A 15,720-nucleotide genomic window follows, 5' to 3' on the forward strand; every position below is an offset into this window, starting at 1 on the left:
TGCCGGCAGATCAGTTCTCTTACTGGGTTCTTTCAAAAAATAAAGATGAGAAATGTCTCCTCTCTGTCTCTTACTGAATCCTTCTTTTCTCCGGGAATCCCAAAAGGAAGTGGGTTGAGCTGGAAAGTGGGGGGAGGAACTCCATGACACCCCCCTGGGTCCATCTTGGAAGGGGTGGGGGATACAGGTCGTGCCCACAACATAATTCTAGGTGTTCCTGCACCTGACATCACACAAAAAACATGGGAAGTGTAGTTTGTTGTGGGTGCTGAGAAATGATAGCAAACCATGCAGAGAGCTACTATTCTGTGCATCTTGAACAAGGTGTGGGCAGAAGTCATTAAAGTTCAAGCGGTATCACAGATGCTGTGAATAGGACTAGAGACAGTTTTGCAATCTGAGGTTCATGTTCTGAGGTTCAAGTTTAAAGTTTATTCAGAGCATTGTCAGAAAAAACAGGAGTACCGGCCGCCCGGATGCTGCTAGCCCAGAGATGGAAGGAAGAGACAGTCCCGACCAAATAAGAATGGCAGATCAAGTGGATGCTGAAATGACAAAATTAACTGGGAAGCTCAGGAATCAAGAAGACAAGAAACTTAAAAAAGAATGGGAAATGTTCATAAGGTATATACCAAATCATTGCAAATAGGTTAAAACATTAGCAGGATTTTAAATGCACTTGTAATGTAATAGAAAGTACAGAGATGAAAATTGTGGAGAAGTATTGATATGCAGATGCAAATAGAATTAAGAAGACCCGTGGATGGGATGGGGGGGAAGTCTGTAATCTCGAGTAATCAGAGTAATCTCGATATGTGAATGTGTAAGACATTTAGAGGTAACTATCACTTTTCTTTTTTGTTTGTCTCTTTCTTTCCTTTCCTTTCCTTTATTTTTGAAAATCATATACAAAATTATTAAAACAAAAACAGGAGTATCATGGAAGATACTAAGGCTATTGACTGCTACGGTACTAGCCACAAAGGCTATGCTCCGCCTCCACAAGTTGGAGACTGTAATGCCTCTGAATGCCAATTGCTGGAAACCACAGGAGGGCAGAGTGCTCCTGTGGTCAGGTCCTGCTTGCAGGCTTCCCAGAAGAGGCATCTGGTTGGCCACTGGGAGAAGAGGATGCTGGACTAGATGGGCCATCGACCTGACCCATCTTATAGAAGTCTCCTTCAAAGCAAAATATCCCCACTTTTCAGACCCAGTCATGGCAAAGGGAAAGAGAAAAAACGAAAAGGCGGGGAAGATCCAAAACCAGGAAGATCAAGTATTTTCTAAAGACTGAAGTACATTTGTAATTTACTTAAAAGACCACTGTAAACAGTTAAAATCTTTGGCAGGGATGTAAACACACTTGTAATGTGGAATTGTTTTAATGGTAATTATGGTTATATAATAGCTAGATAGAGGGACCCAGGTGGCTCTGTGGGTTAAACCACTGAGCCTAGGGCTTGCTGATAAGAAGGTCAGCGTTTCGAATCCCTGTGGCAGGGTGAGCTCCCGTTGCTTGGTCTCAGCTCCTGCCAACCTAGCAGTTCGAAAGCACATCAAAATGCAAGTACCGTAGATAAATAGGAACCGCTACAGTTAGAGTAAACGGCGTTTCCGTGTGCTGCTCTGGTTCGCCAGAAGTGGCTTTGTCATGCTGGCCACATGACCTGGAAACTATACGCCAGCTCCCTCGGCCAATAATGCGAGATGAGCGCGCAACCCCAGAGTCGGTCACGACTGGACCTAATGGTCAGGGGTCCCTTTACCTTTTAATAGCTAGATAAGGTTAAAAGATGCATAAAATTTAACCTTAAAAATGGAACCCATGGAGGAAGGTCTAAGGGTTTGAAAGAACTCTGTTTTTTCAATGTTTGAAATCACTATGTCCTATACGTATAAAAAAATTTCAAAAGCTTAATTAAAAAATATTTTTTTAAAAAGAGAAAAAGGGCCTTCTTTGCTCTCCTTTTTTCAGCCTCCTCCTGCTGCCTTAGCTTTCGAGGACTCTTTCCTGCTTCTGCAGGGCCAGGAACCAAGGGTAGAGCAAAACCCCTTTTGTCATTGTGGCATACTTGATTTCCTCCGGGGATATATTTAGCCACACAGCACAAATCACACTGGGCTGAAGCCGGCCCAGGCCCACGGAAAAGGGATATTGCATCAGCGACAGGCTCTTGGTGGCTGCTCTCCTCTTGCTCAGCCAGCCACCTCCGGCAGCAGAAACATGGGGAAATGCCCTGTTCTCGTAGAAACATGGGGAACTGTGAGTCTGTTGGTCTATCTAGCTCAGTATTGCCTACACTGACTGGTAGAGGCTCCAAGGTTTCAATCTCAAGGATCTTTCTCAGTCTGACCTGCAGTTGCTGAATATGGAAACTGGGAGATCTTCTGCAGTGCATTTCCTGGGGTTGGACTAGATGACTCTTAGGGTCCCTTCCAACTCTTCAGGGTTTCAGTTCCAGCAGTGACTGGAGATGTTGAGGTTTGAAACAGGAAGACCTCTTGAAGATGCTCCATCTATAGAAACAGCCATAATTTGGCCACATCCATACCATGCATCTGAAGTGTGGTTTAGGGGTTAGAGTGTTGGACTAGAACCCTGGGAGACCAGGGTTGAAATCCCCACTCAGCCATTATGCTCACTGGGTGACCTTCGTGGCCAGACACCACCTCAGCCTAACCTACCTACCTCACAGGGTTGTTGTGGAGGTTAAATGAGGAACGGGAGAACCTTGAGCTCCTTGAAGAAGGAAGTGGGATATAAACGTAATAAAGAAAAGCAATCATATATCACAAGAGTGCTGGGATCTGTGGTTTGTTTGGTCTCATGCTCAAAACTTAAATAAAATATTTCAAAAGTGGGGGATCTTAGGTCATTTCCAGAGGTGGAATATGATGCCCCTGTTTGACAAATGTGAGCAGGGGGCTGATTCAGTTGCTCTGTTATTCCTAGAATCATAGAATTGTGGAGCTGGAAGGGACCCCAAGGGTCATCTAGTCCAACCCCCGGCAATGCATCCATCCATCCATTAAATAAAACAATATCTCACTGAGCTGCAGAGTCATTCTCTTATTCATCCGTTCTTGGAAGCTCACATCTGTTGAGTCGGCTCCTCTGCCAATTGCAGACATAACAAAACCATTCTTGCAGGGAACCTCCCTTCTTTCCAAGATTGTACAATCGTCTCTCTTGCAACTGCCTATTTGAAAGTTAGCATTTCTATTTTTTAATGGGTGTCACCTATAACATTCCAGTATGTCGCAATAGAGAAATACATAAATAAATGGGGGGCAAGGAATCAGAGTGCGATGCCACAGCAATCTCTAGTGGTCAAGAGGAGCTATTGCTGCTGCCGCCTCTCTCACTGCGCATTTCTCATAAATGCAGTTCCATAGGCATGTCTTGTGTTCCCATGCTCTGGGTGCACAACAAATTGTCTGTCTCTAGAAGTCTTCTTCGTTGTTGCAGCGCGAAGCTGTAGACTGGAGAGGAGCAAAGGAAAGGCATGGAAGAAAGCTCTCATAAGTTGTGGCTAGTCACTTTTTGATCCTGTGTTTGTGTCTCAAAGGATTCTGATCCCCATAAGTTTGTTTGCTTACGATTGTTATTGTTATTGTTAAAAAGGCTTTTAAACAATGACTCTAACCAATTCTTCAATTAAAGGTTGTCCTGCTGTAGACAGCTCTTTCAAACCAGTCAATGGATGCTCTTTACACTACCTAAGTAATCCTCACAACAGGCCTGCAAGGCTGATCAGAAGTATCACCCCCCCCCCACATACACACACACTGTTGTAGGAGAGAAGAGTGCTTGGCCTCAGGCTACCTTGCAAGGTCATGGTTGAGGGCACATTCAGGCTGGAAACTCCTCTCTTCCCCTGAACACTCTTATGATGCTCTCTCCCTAGGAGGTAAGGTGAGGCAACCGTGTGAGGCTAGACCCCCTTCCTCTCCAGGTGCTTATACTGGGCACCCACCATTTCAGAGATCAGCTCCACAAGCACCATGCAGACATCATCTTGGCGCTCATCTATCTTCCCCTAGAAAATCCCCGGCAGCCCAGAGGGGTGCTGACGGGCTGTGGGGGAGCAGAAGGAGGTGTAGCTCAGTGCCAGAGCACCTGCCTTGCATGCAGAAGGTCGCAGGTTCAAACCCCACCCCACCCCCGACACCTCCAGGTAGGGCTAGGAGAAGATCCTGCCTGAACCCCTGGAGAGTTGCTGCCTGTCAGTGAGGGCAATGCTGAGCAAGATGGACCAGTAGGTCTGACTTATACTAAGGCAGCTTCCTAGGTTTCACTTTTCCTCCAAGGACCTCAAGGCTTTTCTTCCTCCCCTGGCCCAGGGCTTCATGGCGGAATGGGGATTTGAACACTGGTCTCCCATGCACCACACTGGCACCTTTAAGATAAAGCTCTGGCCTAGTTTGCATCATGGAAAGTCAAACTGTTTATGTCCCATTTTAGATCACAGTGAAAGACTGGCTTGCCCAAGGTTATCTTCATATGTTCTTTTGGGACATTTTGTTCAAATATATGAAAGGATGTTATATGGAGGAGGGAGAAAGATTGTTTTCTGCTGCTCCAGAGAAGCGGACACGGAGCAATGGATTCAAACTACAAGAAAGAAGATTCCACCTAAACATTGGGAAGAACTTCCTGACAGTAAGAGCTGTTCGGCAGTGGAATTTGCTACCAAGGAGTGTGGTGGAGTCTCCTTCTTTAGAGGTCTTTAAGCAGAGGCTTGACAGGCATATGTCAAGAATGCTTTGATGGTGTTTCCTGCTTGGCAGGGGGTTGGACTGGATGACCCTTGTGGTCTCTTCCAACTCTATGCTTCTATGAATCTATGGTGCTCCTCGTCATGGTAGATTTTTGAGCAAACCCCTTCTTCTTCTTCTTCTTCTTCTTCTTCTTCTTCTTCTTCTTCTTCTTCTTCTTCTCCTCTGAAAAGGGATTCTTGGCAAATGCGTGGACTAAACATCTCCTGGGGCTCTTTGCAATTTGCTCACAAAACACCAAGAATGAAGTGGTTACATGGATATGTTTGCTTTCCCATGAATCAAAGCTGGGTCTCTGCGTCGGCTGCCATTGGACTGAGCTGGAAAACATGCAAGTCGAAACATTGTATGAGCCACAGAAATCTGATCAGCTGAAGAAATCTGTTGCGATTAAGGAATGTCTATTAAAAAATTCCAAAGCGCTGAGTGGCAGGTGTTGCTTCCTGGAAATGTCTCTCCACGGTTGTCATACGAATGACGCGGCCAGCGGCATTTGGCAGATCTAGGAACATAGTTATGTTCTTATCAGTTCCATAAAAATATTGGGAGGGCAAGGTTTGCTTGCGCAAAAGCACCAAAGTGGGCATGGATTGGGTAATGCGGATTGGTTAGGATGTGAGGGAATTTCACTGGGGAAATAGCAGCACCCTCAGCGCCGTCTTAAGCGCCCCTGTCGCCATGGTGCGCCGGATCTCTCCGGTGCCCTTCCGCCCCGTTTCCCAGCACGGTGGGCAGGTGGGCGCCGCACGCAGCTGTGCAGCGGACTGGGGGACCGGCCGGCCAGCGAGCGGGCGCAGCTCGTGGCGCCCTCCTGGCGGGCCGGCGCCATGGTGCCCTGCGCCACCGGGGGTCTACGTAGAGCCGGGCCTGAGCACCCTGGAGGCCTGTCTGAGGAATGGGGTTCTCCTAAAGACTCTCAGCACCCTTAGTGAACTACAGTTCCCAGGTTTTTTGGGGAATGTTTAATGCAGATGAGGCCTCTGTGTCTGAAACAGAAGAGGACTCTGCATTCCTCCTTTTCCTGGAGCTGCCAGGATTGTCACAAAGCCTGATTTACTCGCTGGGTTCATAGTGGAGGCTCCAAAGTGAAAATAAAGGGGGGGGTTGCAGGGAGAACAAAGGCTTTCTGTGCAAATTATTATTCCCACACAGGGGCTTGTTGACTGGGCTTTGCGGGGGTTTTCTTTCAGATTCGTTTGTGGCTTTGAAGAGAGCCGCTGCCTGCCCTGAATTATTTACACCTCGCTGGCAAGAGGCTGTCTGGGAAAATCCTGCAGAAAGGGAGCATGGCCTCCTGACTCAGTGACCCGGTGCTGCTCACCAGAGGAAGAAGCTGTGAAAAACAACCAGGAGAGCAAGAGACCAGGATAGAAAAGGAGGTGGCAGCTTGTGCCTGGAGCTAATCAGGGGAGATTTGGGGAGAGGACTGTGACTCAGCAGCAGATAGGGAGTGGCAAAACCTCTCTATTTCACTCTCTTCCCATTTTTCATTCTTCTCGTCTTCCAGCTCAGTTCTCGGCATTTCCACATCTGTTTACGATTTAATTTTTTTCAAAAAAACTAGCCCTCGTGAGAACTCAGCAGTGAATTTTTCCTATTAGACATATTTTTGTGTGCAATTTTCCCCCGCAATATCCCCATTATATAATGCATTTTGGTATGTTATCATCATGAATATTTGCATAAATAGGCATGCTTTATATCAGGCATCCGCAAACTTCGGCCCTCCAGATGTTTTGGACTACAATTCCCATCGTCCCTGACCACTGGTCCTGTTAGCTAGGGATCATGGGAGTTGTAGGCCAAAACATCTGGAGGGCCGCAGTTTGGGGATGCCTGCTTTATATTTATAATATGCATTTGGAGAGCCAGTGGTTAGAGTGTCAGACTAGGACCTGGGAAAGGCCAGGGTTCAGATCCCCGCACTTGGCCATGAACCTCACTAGGTGGTTAGCTTGGGGGCCAGCCATTGCCTCTTCGTCTAACCTACCTCACAAGGTTGTTGTGAAGATAAAATGGGGAGATACACCACTTTGAGCTCCTTGAAGGGTTAGGTTGGGACACAAATGCAACAAATAAATAATTCCTCGGCTGGAGAGCTCCGCTGCAAAATTCAGAGCAGTATGAAATTTGCAGGATGGTTCTGTGTTTCAGGTTTATATATAAGGAAACAAAAAAGGTATGCAACATATAGAAGAGAGAGAGAATAAAAAGGACAAAAGGACTGTAACGTCGTACATGCTTGTCCAGTGTTTCAGTTTGCATTTTTATTTTTTAAAGTATGGATCTGAAATTTTTGCTGATAAATGCAGACTGAACTGAATTTCTCTTCCCCACCTGCCCCACTCCCTCCTGACAGAGCACTTCCTCTACATGCAGAGGGCCCCAGAATAGGCCAGACAAGCCCGGGCATCCCCAAGTAAGTAGGTCTGGGAAAAATCTGGAGCTGCCAGTCAGTGTAGATAACACCAGCCTCCACCGACACTCACTTCAATTTGCTCATTGCAACCTAAGAGCATAAGGAGAGCCTGCTGGATCAGGCCAATGGCCCATCTAGTCCAGCATCCTATTCTAACAGTGGCCAGCCAGATTCCCTGAATGGGAAACCCACAGGCAAGACCCTCGGCACAAGAGTTCTCTCCCTTCCTGGTGTTTCCAGCCACTGGGATTCAGAAGCATTGCTGCCTATAACCGTGGAAGCAGAGCATAGCCCTCAAGGCTAGTAGCCATCAATAGCCCTCTCCTCCATGTACATGTCAAATCTTCTTTTAAAGCCATCTAGCTTGGTGGTTATGACTGCCTCCTGCGGAAGTGAGTTCCACAGTTTAACTGCGCTGTTTGAAGAAGGACTTTCTTTTATCTTCCCTGAATTTTGCAGCATTCAACTTCACTGAGCTAAAAGCAGGTTGCAGGCAGAGAAGCTGGGACACAGAGGCATGCTGGATTAACGTGTGACTCCAAGGCTGTGGCTCTGGGAGAAGCAAGGCTTTGGGGGTGTTAATGCTGTGAGCCCATCCGTTTAGGCTCAGGTTGTATATATGTGTAAATAAAACCATATATCCTAAAAATACCACAGTCTCCACTGTTCCGCATTTCGAGGAGACCGAACCCCGGGTGAGCGTCTGGAACCCCTGAAATCTCGCACCACTTAGAGATTGGGCTGGCAGGTAACAATATAATAAAATAAGGAATATGAAAAGGAGAGCAGGAATCACCAGGACTAAAAAAAATGGGCAAATAAAGTCATTTTGTTTAGTCGTCTTAGTCATGTTCGACTCTCCATAACCCCATGAACCGGAGCATGCCTTGGAAACTCTCGGTTTCTTCTCAAAGCTTCTTCTTTTTTATGTCCATGGAGTTTTCTTGGCAAAATACTGGAGTGGATTGCCAGTTCCTTCTCCAGGTGGATCACATTTAGTCTAAACTCTCGGCTATGACCGTCTTGGGTGGCCCTGCATGGCATAGCTCATAGCTTCTTGGAGTTATTCAAGCCCCTTTGCCACAACAAGACAGTGATCCATGAAGGGATAAAGTCATTAGCATCATAAAATAGGTAAGTTACTTCTTATCTAAAGTAGCACTTGTATCAATACCTAATTCATCTTTTGCAGAGTTCAAGTTTCAAAAGAAAAATCTTTTACCAGCCAAACCATATTACAAACTGGAAATCCCTCACTATCAGTCACTTAATTTATTTGTGTGCAATGCTCTTCTTCTTCTTCTTTTCACTTTTTCCATCCTGGCAAGTGATCCCATATGTCAACACATATTCAGCCAGCCAAGCTCAAAGCAGACACCGTGAATTGCCAGGTCAGCATCACGGCAGCTAACTAGAGACCCATGGAAATTCCCCCAGAGCAGACCAAAGGAAAAAGGGGAAGGAAGGGTGGAAGGAAGGAAGGAAGCCAATCAGTCAGTCGATGAGCTAGTTGGCCTCCGGAAAGTATCAGCTCTGAGGTTCCTGGGAGGGGAAGGTCCGCTTTTCTCCATCATGACATCTCAAACGCAACAGCTACTTGCCTCGTAATGGAAAGGCTGCCTCAATCGGCGGAACTGACACTACTGCAGGTGTCACAGAATGCCCATTCCACATTTGTCATTTAGTGTGGCAGTGGCTACCCTATGGAACCCCCTGCCTCTTGATCTCAAGCAGGCACCTTCACCATATTCCTTTCACTGTTAAAAATATTCTTTAGACAAGCCTGCCCAGATGCTTAGAAAGCTGGTGTGAATTTTAATCTGCTTTTAGGATTTTAACTTTCTGTATGTTTTAAAGTATTGCAAAATTTTCTTGATTTACATCTTTTAGTAAATCAAGTGGTATGTATATTTTTTTATGAAATAGATAATAATAAAGCAAAAGTGCCAGGACCTCAGGAGAGCCCTGCTGGATTGAGCCATCTGGATTAAGCCTGCTCCATATGTCTTGGACTACAATTCCCATCATCCCTTGCAGTCAGCACAGCTGTGCTAGAGTAAAGAGGTTGGCCACACTACCTGGTAGTGATAGGGATGGCAACCCAGTCTAGTCTAACATTATATATTCCATACTGTTTAACAGGAGGTCTCTGGGGAGTCCACAAGCAGGGCATGACTGCATCACCTTTTCTCTGATATTCTCCAGTAGACTGCACTACCCCTCAACATGTAGGTTCCATAGCAGCATCACTGCTAACAGCCATTGATAAAATCCTCCTCTTCCTCCAAACATAAGAACACAAGAACACTACTGGATCAGGCCAATGGCCCATCTAGTCCAGCCTCCTGTTCTCATGTTGGCCAACCAGATGCCCGTTATGGGGAACCTGCAAGGAAGATTCGAGCACAAGAGTTTGTCTCCATGAATGTCTCTAATTCCTTTTTTAAAGTCATCTCCCCTTAGTGCCAGCAAGCTGCCGGAATTTATTTATTTCATCTGTTTATTCATTTCTAACTCCACATTTCTTTGATTCTGTCCCACTAAAAGCACAAGAAGCTTGCTTTAAAAGAGAAGGAGCTGAGAATTTGAGGTGGGACCTTACATCTCTCCCCAAAGCCCTGTCTACAGCTGTGATCTTTCTCTCTGTCCACCCTGAAGGCTTCAAGCTGCTCCGGCAGCACTCTGCAACCCATGCTGTGCCTGGGGAAATCCCCCAGCCAGGCCTCCTTACGGGAAAATTCCAGACAGTCCGTCCTTATCGCCGCTTCTCGAGACCACGGTGACGGCCATGACTAGGAAAAATGAGCCACATAGCAAAATCTGGGAGCCCTGCTTGGAATTCTGAGTGATAGGGGAGGTGAGGGGGGTGTCTAACGCTCAAAGGAAAACAATAGGTCCTTTGCAGTGCTTCCATTCACAATCCAAGCGGGAGGAGGAGTTCCTGGCATTGCTGTCCTGCACCCCACCTCCGTGCTTGTACGCTGCTAAGCCACCCAGGTGTGGGGATCCTTTCGGGGCTCAGAGGAGCCACTCCAGAGAGCCTTTGGAATGCAACAGCTGTGGTGGTGATGACTCACCCTTCATTTCAGAGGCGCCTTCGGACATATCTGGGGGTGGACCACTGAATCACCTCCCCTCCCCTGTCCCCCTGACAAGATGTGCCCTGTGGAGGTGTCATCAAGGGGGTGGTTGGATCCTGACTGGGAGCTGCTCAGGGAGTTGGCACTGGAGGACCCCCAGATGAGGAGGGGGAGGTGAAATTGGGACCCCGAGAGCTTTTTGAGCCCCAGGGGTGGGAGAGAGAATTGTAAGGTTGGATGGGACTCTGAAAGGTCCTCTAGTCCAACTCCCTGCCATGCAGGAATGGGAGCTAAAGAATCCCTGAAAGGTGAACACCCAACCTCTGCTTTAAAAACTCCAAGAGTTAAACCAGAAGCCTTTTTACTGGGAATAGGGGGGAGGAAATCCCAAAAGAAGGACATTACATTCTTTTTGTATGCCACAACTGCTGCGAGGTTACTACTTGCTAAGATAGATGAATGGCAAATGAAGATGATGGACTTCATGGAACTTGCCGAGCTGACTGGGAGACTCCGTGACCAGGGAGAAGAGACGGTGGAGGAAGATTGGGGGGAAATTAAATTATATTTGAAAAATATTTTAATATTTAATATTGTCTAGGGAGGTAATTATAGGTTTTTGGCACAGAAGTAGGATATAGATAAATATTCTTTTTAGAAGGTAATAGAATAGAAATCTGTTGAGGATTTCTTTTGAAACTGCCAAAGATGATTAGAAATGAAATTCAGATTTGGGGGGACGACGACCGGGGGAAGTCATTAAGATGTTAAGAAGAAGTTATGAGAGTGTAAGAAGTATTCATGTGTTGTTGTTGTTTTCCATTTTTGTATGTTTGTGGGAGGTTTTTCTTATAAAATGAATAAAAATTATCTTTAAAAAACAAAAACCTCCAAGAGTTGGACCACCTAGGCCGATCCAGCACCCATCTCCTCCCCCCCCCCCCACTTCCATGCAGATCAACACATTTGCCCATCAACAATGTCTCATTAGGATCAAGTAAGGTTAGGGTCACTGGATCAAGCAGTCCCCCAAACTTCCACCAGGAAACTGTTCTGGATTTCCACAGCTTTCGTGGGACTGGCAAGAACATCAACCATAGGAAATTGCATTATGCTGAGCCATTGGGTTCCATCTAGGTTCAGTCTCTTCTGCACTAACTGGCAGCCGCTCTCTGGGGTTTCAGCCGAGGGACATTGCAGGTCCTACCTGGAGATGCTGTCAGGGATTGAACCTGAGATCGTTCTGCATGTGCTACCTGGGATGAGTAGCACAAACTGCAGAAGACAGAATCAGGATTCAAGATCACCGTAACAGATTGGAAAACTGGGCCAAAAACTAACAAAATGAAGTTCAATAGGGACAAATGTATGGTTCTGCACTTAGGCAAGAATAATCAGATGCCCAAATATAGGATGGGGGACACCTGGCTTGACAGCAGCATGTGTGAGAAGGATCTAGGGGTCTTAGTGGACCATGAGTCAACAGTGTGATGGAGCAGCAAAACAAAAAACAAAAACCCAGCTCATGCAATTGTAGGCTGCATCAACAGAAGTCTAGTATCCAGATCAAGGGAAGTCATAGCACCATCCATTTCTGCTTTGGTCAGACCACACCTGGAATCCTGTGTCCAGTTCGGGACACCCCAGTTCAAGGGGGATACTGACAAGTGGTTGAGGGAGTTGGGGATGTTTAGTCTGGAGAAGAGGAGATGCAGATTATTATTATTATTATTATTATTATTATTATTATTATTATTATTATTTTCTACCCCCCCCCCCCAATCTGGGCAGCTTTCAACAGAGCATTAAAAACAGAATAAAACTTCAAACATTAAAAACTTCCCTAAACAGGGTTGCCTTCAGATGTCTTCTAAAAGTCAGATAGTTGCTTATTTCCTTGACATCTGACAGGAGGGCATTCCAAAAAGGGTGGGTGCCACTACCGAGAAGGCCCTCTGCCTGGTTCCCTGTAACCTCACTTCTCACAATGAGGGAACCGCCAGAAGGCCCTCGGAGCTGGACCTCAGTGCCCGGGCTGAACGATAGGGGTGGAGACGCTCCTTCAGGTATACTGGAGGATGATATTGGAGAGGTAATTTTCAGTTTTCAAATATCTGAAGGGCTTTCACCAGGAAGCTTGTTTTCTTCTGCTCCAGAGGACCTGAACCAACAGATTCAATTTACTAGAAAGAAAATGCCGACCAAACATTACGAGCAACTTTCTTACAGTAAGAGCTGTTTGAGGGCGGAATGGACTCAGAAGATGGCGGGCTCTCCTTCCTTGTACGTTTTAAAGCAGAGGTTGGGTAGCCATCTGCCAGGAATGCCTTGTTTTGTGATTCCTGCATTGCAGGGGGGTCAACCTAGATGACCCTCAGGTTCCCTTCCAACTCTACAACGCTGTGACAAGAGCCTGGAAACCAAGCCTTATGAAGAAGAGTTGAGGGAATTGTGGGTGCTTAGAAGGGAAACAAGGACAGGTGGGGTGAATTGACAGGGTGATGGCAAGGAGAACCCCAGGAACACAACAGCTTTGGAGTGCTATTGTCTGAGCACTCAAGAATTCAGGAGTAAGCAAATTGTGCCAGTTCTGGGGAAAAGACGCTGTTGTGGAAACACTGATGCTCCTTCCGACAAACGTACCCCGGGATAGCCCTTGAGGTCTGAATGGGAACTGAATTGCCTGTTTCTCAATGAAATGCAGAGTTTCAAGTGACTCACCAATCACGTTTTTTGCTCAGTCACTACCGATTTCAATGAATTTTTAACTCCATTCACGAAATTGCTTTCTGTCTGCTCATCAACTACAGCAGCCCTCTGAGTGTGAGTCAAGATTGCACAGAAGTTTTGTACGATGCAACAAGTTGGCTGTCGTGGAAAAAGAAGCTGAGGGGAGGCATCCAAAACTGGAGGAGTTTAGAAGGACAGTTTTGCAAGAGTAGCCCAAAGTCAGTTCAGTCAGCACTTAAAGACAGACTTACATAATGCACACTTTCTGGGGATGAACCAAAATTCACCCCCTTTCCTCTTAATTTTGGCATGTAGTTCTTCAACCAAGCAACAAGTATGAAAATGTAGTCACCCTCCATCTTGCCCCTCACTTATGTGCAGGCGACTCTCAACTTATGCAGGGATTACGTTCCGGGAGATAGTGTGTAAAGCCAAATTCACAGAATTGTAGAGCTGGAGGAACCATCAGGGTCCTCTAGTCCAACCCCTGGCAATGCAGGAATCTTTTGTCCAACGTGGAACTTGAACCCAGGACCCTGAGAGTAAGAGTCTCATGCTCTACTGACTGAGCTATCCCAGCTTAGGAACATATAGTCAAAACACATTGGGTTCAATGGCAGGTGTGATTGCCACAGTATTTTTTCCCAGGTGCCCGCCCACTTTCTGTCCCCTTTTTAATATTTTTTGCCAAGCGTGTGAAGCTGAATGTGCACAAATTAAACGCACGTAAGTTGTGAGTTACCTGTATTGCATTTATATCCCACTTTTCCCTCCAAGGAGCTCAAGCAGTGGCAGACATGGTTCTTTCCCTCGCTCGTTTTATCCTCACAACAACCCTGTGAGGTAGGGTAGGCTGAGAGGCGGTGACTGGTCCCCAATCACCTAATGAGCTTCATGGCTGAGAGGGGATTTGAACTGTGGTCTCTCCCAGGCCCTAGTCCGACACCCTAACCACTACGCCACACTAGGGTTGCCAGACTCAATAGAGGACAGGACTTCCGTGCCTTTAATTGCCCTGCTCTCTTTTGTGTCTGGAAACCTTAAAGAGAAACCAGCAGACCCTTTGCTTGGAAATTAAACAAAGGGTCTGCTGGTTTCTCTTTAAGGTTTCCAGACTCAAAAGAGAGCAGGGCAATTAAAGGCACAGAAGTCCTGTCCTCTATTATTGAGTCTGGCAACCCTACGCCACACTAGCTCTCCCTATTCCGCCTTAAACTCAGGTGAGCTACCTGTGATGCAGGTGGGGTGGTAGTTAATGAGGATCTTTTATAGATAGATGATAGATAGATAGATGATAGATAGATAGATAGATAGATAGATAGATAGATAGATAGATAGATAGATTTGCAGCAGACGGAAGCTGGTGTGAAGCTGCATACAGATTCAAGCCAGATCTTCCCCATCCTGTTCCATAGACTGCGTACACCTCTGCCCCATTTCACTAGATGGATTTGTTCCATGGATATACTTTCCGTGAAAGCAAGTCTGTGCAGATTTGGGGGGGGCTGGGTACACTTGCCCCAGGGTTTAAGAGGGCTAAGCCAGCAGGGAGGAGAAGGGGAAGGGACCGCCTGCTTTTTTCTTTGAGTTTATAACTTTATTCTAACAAGACAAGCGCTGCACAGGCCTACGTGGGGTGGCATGAATTGTGTTCCCCAACTGCAAAAGAGATTGTGTCTCAAAACACGCTGGGGGGGGGGGAAACCAAAGGATTTGGCAAGACAGGGAGTTGCCTTCCTCTCTTCCAGAGTTAGAAGATTTCAATATGCTCCCTGGGCTTGCTTCTGCACTGTCATCCTTACAAGCGAAAGTCGTTGAGTTTTTTTCAATTAACAAGACATATGTATGATAATTTTATAAAACACGTCATTTCTTGCCTTCAGATCATCATTTGAGTCACCAGTTAATGAGAAAGGAAAATATATCTAGGGTTTGTTTGAAGTATACATATTGTGGTGTTGTTGTTTTTTAAAAAAATCTTTATTGAGTTGATATCCCTTCATTCCCCCTACCCCACTCCACCAAGGAGCCCAGGGTGGCAAAAAAAGATGCACAATCTTGTGAAATTTTGATAAATTTTATGAAATTAAAAATACTTGCATTTTAGCTTTTTGTATGTTTCAAACTATTGTTGTGGGTTTTTTCTTGATTTTACTCTGGGTTTTTGGGGGGAGTGTTGTTGTTTTTTACAATCAAGCAGTGTATAAATTTTATGAAATAAATACAATTTTAAAAGAAAAACAAAGGGGAAATGCTCTAGAGCAGACTATAACATTCTGTAAAGAATTAAAAAAATTGAAAAGCAGTTAGCAGTTGAAAGCATTCTGCCATCCAATGAGATCAGGGTGTCCAGGAAACAGCCACTAAATGCACCTCAGTCAACAGGAGTGTTTTCAAATTCCTCCTGAAAGTTTGTAAGGGAGGGCATTCCACAACCAGTGAGCCACCACTCAAAAGGCCCTCTTACATAGGCTCATATGCAATTGTCTATGTTCCATTTAGTTTATTTTTCAATGTCAGGTATACGTGATTCATGTGACATACTGTTTTTGCTTTGGGTGGTGGCTGAAAAAGACCTGTAAACAATAATTGGTGGAAGCATGTTGGACTGTTTCTCTGGTTTTTTTTTTTAAAAAAAAAATTAATGCATTTATAGCCCACTTTTTTCTCCAAGGAGCTCCAAAATTTCAGCATTGCAGGGGGTTTGACCAG

This window comes from Zootoca vivipara, chromosome 14 (assembly GCF_965207765.1).
Source record: "Zootoca vivipara chromosome 14, rZooViv2.hap1.1, whole genome shotgun sequence".
NCBI lineage: Eukaryota > Metazoa > Chordata > Lepidosauria > Squamata > Lacertidae > Zootoca > Zootoca vivipara.